The sequence below is a fragment of the Delphinus delphis genome, chromosome 17, assembly GCF_949987515.2.
Source record: "Delphinus delphis chromosome 17, mDelDel1.2, whole genome shotgun sequence".
NCBI lineage: Eukaryota > Metazoa > Chordata > Mammalia > Artiodactyla > Delphinidae > Delphinus > Delphinus delphis.
The window spans coordinates 33,116,796-33,125,055 of NC_082699.1; positions in this window are offsets into that span (position 1 = coordinate 33,116,796).

Sequence of the window (8,260 nt, forward strand, 5' to 3'; positions counted from 1 at the left end):
TCCCCATCTCCCACCCCAAGGCCACCACGGATCTGTTTTTTATGTTTAGAGATGACTTTTGCCCAGTTTAGAATTTCATGTAAGTTGAATAATACAGTGGGTGCCCTTTTGATCTGGCTTCACTTGCTCAGCATATGGTTTTTGAGATGCATTCATGTTGGGATGTTTTAAACCAGGACTTTAGCCTGGGTGGCTGATGTTGTCTGAAGGCACCTATAGGTACATCTGAGTCTCTGGTATTGTCACTGTCTGTTCTTGGCTCAGTATTTTCAACTTTACTAAGAAGCACAAGGTTGAAGTAAGGAAGATCATTGTCAGTATAATGGAGGTGAAGTGGGTTCTGTTATATAATATTCTCAGCATAAACTGATCTGCTTGGAATCATTGTGTTGATAATGGACAAGGATACTCTGCCTCCAAAAACCTTGATACTATAAAACTTCTAAAGGACGCTGTCCTAGGACTCTTTTAGTTTTCATGTTTTGGGAAACATTTCTGGAAAAATCAAATGCTCGCAACCTGAAAGAAGCAATTATTCACCTGAAAGCTGACTCTGCTTAAGTTGAGTTGTCCGACCTTTACATGCTAATAGAACCCAAATAGCCTTGCAAAACAATGCTCTCTTATTGGATATAAGCATATAGATTAAGATGGACGTGTATATGCAGTAAAGTGAAAAAACAGAGAATCTTTGAGTTTCCCTTGCTGGGTTTTTTAATTTTTTCATTTAAGTTTCAATAGCATATGCTAATAATTCAGGGTAACCTCAGGTTAGTTTTAGGTCCACTCTTTACATAAATGTTGAAGTACTCCATACCCACCTTTTTTCTACCTTCCTTCTTTTTTCTTCCATCTTTCCTTTGTAACTTCTTATAATCCATTATACTTAATCCTGCATTTGCTGAGGTGGCAATTAGTGCAGGAAAATACTGTGAAATTTTGCTGTTCAGAATGCATGTTGACCAAATTCTATATTGAGAAAAGGTCTGGATTTACCCAGAGTAACCCTTTCTCAGCGTCTTTGAATAAAGGGCATAGAAAGTGGGCTATATATAGTATCCTGACAGGTATGTAGAATTCATAGCAATTGCCCTAAAGAGCTTACCTAGCGTAGATGCATATGAATGCATTTAATGATTGTTTTATTGGCAGCAGTGCCAACATACGCAGTCTGTTTGGTTTTATATCATTCTCATTACCTGCTGTTTACCACTGTATACATTGCTAATGGCGTGGTTTCTATGGCTTGTGAATTTCACGGCCAAATAATATGTAACCTATTGCACACTTTAGTGTAGAAGATGGAGACTCCATAACTTTTCGTGTGCTCTTTGCCCCTCTGGAATGTATTACACTGAGATCAGTCAAAGTAATAAATTTATTTCAAATGTGCGTGATAGTCTCTCGCTGGGATTTGTGGTATCTCTTTTTGAAACTAAGTACAGAAAGTCAGAACTTGACTGATTGTTTCTTGATCACAGTTTGTTTTCAGTTTTGCTTTCTTCTTGCTCTCTCATCAGTTATTCCTGCCAGTGCTATGTCATTTTCAGTTTCAGTAAGCATGCCTGTCTTGTTTCCATTCACATTATTCATGCAAACGTTGATTGAACTGATGACCCCAAGTTATGAAGGAAACATTAGATACACCAGTAGATACATTTCTTAATTTTAGAAAAAAATTACCAAGTGAAGGTTAAAATAACTCCTCTTAAATTTGTCATTTTAAAAATACTTCTCCAAACATACAATACCTCATTGCCTAACAATGCCAGATAAATGAAGAATTCCTATGTATTCATGAATGCAGGCTAGTCTGTATATTTTTTGGCAGGTATGACCGTTACCGAGGGTAACGGCCTGGTTTGCTGGCCATGTCCTGTCTCCTAGAAAGTTGTACTTTCTGTTGTCTTTCAGTTGGTCCATTGGGTATCAGAGGTGAATTTATAAAACTATACTTCCCTTTACACTTAGTTTTTTCTTTTGTTTTGTTTTACTTGAAGTATAGTTGATTGACAATGTTGTGTTTCAGGTGTACAGCCAAGTGATTCAGATATATGTATTTCTTTTTCAGATCCTTTTCCATTATAGGTTATTACAAGGTATTGAATATAGTTGCCTGTGCTATACAGTAGGACCTCGTAGTCTATCTACTTTATATATAGTATACACTTACTTTGTGTGATCCACGCTGGTCAGACCACATGATTATTTTCACTTCTGATATAATTTTTTCAGGTCCAACCTCAAATCTTTGATAAGATATTTTTTAGCATGTGTGTGCTCTAAATTCAACAGTAGCTATTAGAGATATGGTTTTGCACTAGGTATTCTTCGTTCTTTTGTTCTCGGCCAACCAACTGAAAGTTAGCTTTTATTTTCTGGTTGGTTTGCTAGACGTTTATGACTATAATAAAAGTCTTACATTTTGCCTCATATCTTAAAACACAATCTGAATTAGCAATGGGTATTGTGCTATACATAGGCGCTGTGAAATAAATATAGTTTCTAACTTCAAAAACATATAGCCTAGAAGGGAACACAGACACATATGCAGCAATTATGGCAACTGCATTTGTTTACTAAGTGAAAGAGCACTGAGATGGATAAAGTGCTAACAAGGCTTGAACAGCCAAATCAGCTTCAAAAATAGATGTGCAGTTCTTTGAAAATCTTTTTAACATTTTTCCAGCTACATGTAGAATATAACTTAGCATAAAAACGGTATGGGTTTTATTTTAAGTAATTTAGCATTCTGACATCCTCATAATGAAATTAAATCCAGAAGGAGGTTTCTCTCCATGATCTCTTGAAATGGTCCTTGATCATCCACAATATTTCCCATCATCACAAAGGTGGTACCGAGGGCAGGAAAGTCCAGCATTATTAAAGTTTCATAAAGCAAAGTCAATTTTAAGAATATAATGTCCCCAAACTGATAAAGGTCTTGACAGATAATTTCAAGGGAAGCATAAATTATTTTTTGTTTGTCAGAGGGCAAAAATATTTAGGTTGAGTTAATGAATGGTAGAGTTTTGAGTGGAAAGTGTCCTTAAAATATTATGTAGATCTGTACTGTCAACAGATGCTAGCCACGTGGCATTATTTGTATTTAAACAAATTTAAAAATAAGATTAAAAAATCAGTTCCTCAGTTGCATTTGCCATATTTCAAAGATGTTTATTAGCTCCATGTAGCTATTGAATACTGCATTGCATGATACAGATATAGAATATTTTCATTATCACCAAAAATTCTATTGAGCAATACTAAAATTATACCCAGATATTCACAGAGAAGGCAACCAAGTCTCAAGGAAATAATATAACTTCCCCAAGATCACACAGCTATGTTTTTAAAGAAAAAGACACAAAGGAAATAGTAACAGAGGCATTAACGAAACCCAGTAAGTTTCTGGAGCAGTCAAAGTAGGGTTTAAAAGTGCATACTTAGCTGTTAGCAGGGCTGAAGCTCTTGATGGTTGGTAAGATCTACCTGCCTTAATTTGGACATTAGCATTTTATGCAATGAATTAAAAGCAAAAAATCCTTTCAGCGAATGGCTACCAGCTCCATAGTTTTAGCCACTGCCGTGCTTCCAGGTTATGTTTATCACTTTCATATACAGGGCACCACTGTGAGATGTGATGGTTTATCTGACCCCAGAGAAATCAAGAAATCTTGCGGGGGTTATGGCTGTATTTGAAAAGGTTGATTTTTAAATGCATCATGCAGACTGGCCCTGTTTTAAAAGGGATTCCTGCCATCAAATAATCAAAATGTAAACTCTCTTCTCACCTTGCAAAAGTCAAAGATAGTCCCTGCATCTTTATTATTTCGTTGAAATCCAAATATTATTTTTCCATTCTCTAACTTGTTTTCCTCACAGTGTGATCAACTATTGCCAAGGAAGGAAAGGTTACATTTATCAGTCAAAGTTTGCTAAAGGCCCCCTAAGTAACTGAACCCTCAGGAGAAACAATCGTCATGTATTCTTTTTCTGTTGTTTCAGTATCTTCGTAAAGAGTCATTTCAATATGTTTGGTTCTGTAGCAGAGGTTCCAGTGAAGTGCTTATCTTCCTCAGAGGTCCAGAAAGCCTGCGAGTCTGTGGGTAAAGATGGGTAAGGAGAGAGAGGGAAGGAGGCTAGATAGAGGCTCAGTGCTGAGATAAGGACAGTGTTCTAAAGCCTCCTGGGGGTGAGGCTGGGGTGCACAAACACCCACGACTAATCTAGACAGAAACTGAATCATCAAGGGGACGACCACTGTGAAGTCATGTGGTCACCTTTCCCTCTAGAAATAAACATTGCCCTCAGTAAGTCTCCCCCCGCCCCAGAAGAGCATTAGGAAGGTCTGGAGAGGGGGATTATTGGCAGAAATGGAAAAAGCAGGTTGAAGGGATTAGCCTGGAGCAGAGAGCCCAAGAAACCCAAGCCAGTAGATGGAAGGCAGACTTTTCATGGAAGTCTCCAAGCCCACGTCAAGTTCTGGGACCACCAAGTACAAGTCAAAGAGTGCTCATTTAACCCCTTTGGGCCCCCACGGGAGTGGAGGAAGGCTGGACAGAGAGGGAGAAGGGGCCATTGAAGGTACAGTATTTACTATGGGATTTAACTCCTCAAAGGCCTCCCAGTAGCTTCAGATCTGCTCAAGAATCCTTCATGTCCTGCTGGTGTGCAGCGAGTGGCTCACAGCTTCAAGGCCTCCTCTGCCAGATGGAGAACTATTTCAAACATCCTGCCTCTATTTTGTACTGTAGCAATGCAGACAGGAAACCTGACCCCATTTTCAGATTCTAAAGAGAAATTCTAAGTACCTGAAAGACTGAGGAACATGGTAGCTTTTATTTAAGATGTGGAGATAGAGAGCACATACCTGGACTTGGGCCTGCAACAGCACCAAATTGCACCAAGAGTTCCCTTTATTTTCTCTCGCATCTCTGTTCCTCCTTTTCTCTCTGCTGGATTAGCCATGGGGACTCCAAGTTCTTCATTGTGTGGTCCTGGTACCAAGATTCTCCTGGGAATTATAAAGCTATTCACCTTCTACATCGAGCACTTCTTATTTTTTCCCCAACAACGTAAGTCATCCTTAAGAGGGGTCAGGGTGCTAGCTCTTAAATATATTTTAGGCATCCCTTTGTACATTAAATTCTCTTTCTTGGAGACTGCTCCTGACGTGGTGTTCACCGTGCTCCCAGCTGGCCTCCTGAAGTTCTGCCCTGCCTTCCCCACCAGGTACAGTTCAGGAGCTGCCTACTTCAGGGTGATAGGTTATCTTCTAGTTGCTTTATTCCTTTCCGTTTTACATTTAGAGAGTATACTTGGAATACATAAACTTCTCTGTGACCACAGCTTTATTTGCAACCCACAGGTTTTGTTATGGCATATTTTCATTATCATTCAATTAATAAAATTCTAATTCCCATTGCGACTTTATCTTTGACCTACATAATGATCAGAAGTATGTTTCTAATATCCAACTATTTGGTAAAATATTGGTTATATAGTTTTAAATTTCTTGCTTATTCGGAGTCTTGTTTTATAACCAGAATATAGTCAATTTTATAAATGTGCCACGTGCACCTAAAAATTTCTGCGTGATATATATATTTCATCATTGTTGGTACAGTGTTTTATGTAAATTTAGGCCAAAGTTTTTAATGATGGTATTCAGATCTTCTATAATCTGCTGATTTATTGTTGTGGTTCTATGTTACTGATCTAGGTAATTTAGATTTTTCTATTTCTACTTAGATTTTTGGAATTTCCCTTCATATATTGCATTGAAGTTTAGATTTATAATATATTCCTTGTAAAGTAACAGTGGTTTTATTATCCTGCCTTATCGCCAGTGATACTTTTTGCTTTCAAATCTATGTTAACATTAAAAAATCTTCTTCAATTTTGCTTATTGTTGTTATGCCATAATTGTTGAATCCTTTCATTTTCAATCTGACTCTTGTCTCTTGTAGGTGGCATAGAATTAGGTTTTTTGTTTGTTTCAATAATCCTTGTCCTTTAATTTGAGTATTTACAGTTAATGTATTTTCTTACAGACCGTATACTCCTTGTTTACTATTTGTCCCACCTTGTTATGTTCCTTTTGCTCTTCTTTCTTCGAGATTTCTTCAAATTCCATTTTCCCTTGTATTAGCTTGTTACTTTTACATAAATAGCAGTTACACATGTACCATGACTTATTAGCTTTTACTGCTTCTCAAGCAATGCTGAGATCTTAAATTTCTTTTACTACTTTTTCCTCTTCCATTGGTTTTAATGCATTCTAATTTTTGATATATTTTATTATTACCCTTTTGTGTTGTTAGATTTTATTTAGGTTTATCCACTTATTTATCCTTTCTGTTATACATAATTCTTTATAAAGTCCTTATTTTCATCTGTGATAATCTTCCTTCTGCTTGCAGGTCTCCCTTTATAATTTAATTCAGTCAGTTCTGATGAGAAAATATTTTCTAAATTTTGTTTGTCTGCAAATTTCCTTATTGCATCTTTCCTTCCAAACAACATTTTCTCTGCCTCTACAATGCCCAATGGGCAGTTCTTTTCTTTAGCACTTAAAAATGTTATTCCATTATTTTCTAGTATCCATTCAGTTTCACTGAGAAGTAAGCTGTAATCTTAATCCTATTGTTCCTTTGAAAGTAATCTCTCTTTTTCGTTGGGCTGCTTTTAAGATGTCATGTTTTTCTTTGCTATTCATGAATTGTACTGTGGTGATCTTAGGTGTGGTTTTCTTTGTATTTGTTCTTGTTGCGCTTTTTTAGTGCTTATTGAATTTATGGCTCCATATATTCCTTTTAGTTTTAGAGAACTCTCAGCTGTTAATATTTCTGAAATATTGTTTTCATCCCAATCTCTGTCTCCTTTTTTCTTTGGACTCCAGTTTATACATATGATAAAAATGTTTACTGTGGCCCATATGTCTCAAATGCGCTTATGTGTACTTTTTATTCTTTTCGTTTCCCGTGCTTTAGTCTTAATATTGTTACTACTCTATCTTCCAGTTCACTTACCTCTCTTTACCTGTGTCCAATCCATTACCAAGTTTTAAATTTCATATAATTTTTAATTCTATCAGTTCAACTTCAATCAGTTTATAGTTTCTAGTTGTCAAGTTAAATTCTTCACCTTGTCATCTATTTTCTTGAACTTGATAATATTTACCAAAATATGTAAGATCTTTAATGTTTAGGTCATCTATGATTCTGATTCTGTTTTGTTTTTTATTCTAATTCTCCTTTTCTTGGTAGTCTTGGTGGTTCTTCAGTCTTGGTGGTTCTTCAGAATATTGTTCTCACTTCAGTGAGTTTCTTTCTCTATTTTACTTTTCTAGGTCATGGCTACCTCAGGACCCAATGTCCCCCTCAGGTGAGCCCAAGAAGAGGGGGATTTGGCAAGCACCTGAGAAACTGCAGGCTGGGGGTAAATCCCCCTGCCCAGACACCCCCACCCCCACCCATACACGACAGAGTCAGGGCATGGCTGGGTACTCAAGAGTTCTTGGCTGACACACCAGGATGACCAGGTGCCAAGAGCCCCCAAAGAGGCCCCAAACCCCCAAAGCCCAGGCCAGGGTGCCCAGAGCACAGGGTCTTGGGTGGGGCAGCTTTGAACCAGATGTACAGCCTCACTGTCCAGGAATGAAAGGCCTGGGGCAATGAGGGGGGGTGGAGATGCCTCCCCAGGCAGAGGAGGCTCTGGGAAGTGGGGGAGGACCAGGCAGCTGAGAATGAGAGAGAGCACGGAAGAGTGGGCCAGTGTGTCTGCAAGGCTGAGGCTATCTGGGGGGAGTTTGGGGGAGGGAGGCTGGGGAGGACAAGGTGGGGTGGGGGAGCGGTGATGGAGAGCGCTGAGGAGGGAGGCTGTGCTGGAACGTGTGATGGTGGGAGTGCGGCTGCAGGGTGAGGTGTGGGCGCAGGGCGGAGCTGCTCTGAGGGGTGACTGGGCTGGGGCCCTGTGTGTTTGTGTATGAGTGCGGGACTGGTGTTTGGAGAGGGGTGGGGCTGTCCCTGGGCCCTTGGATGGCTGAGGAAAGTACTGGAGCTGCAGCTTGCTGGGGAACACACAGAGGACTGCTTGTTTGCGGAGGTGCTGGGATCTGGGGCGGGGGGGGGGGGTGTGCGTGTGCGGGATGCGCATGCACGTGCACGGCCTGGAAGGTACGAGAAGCTGAGGGGACATTACTGTTCAAAGATGCACCGTGTCTGTGTGTTTGAGGTAAATGGTGTGGCTACAGGGG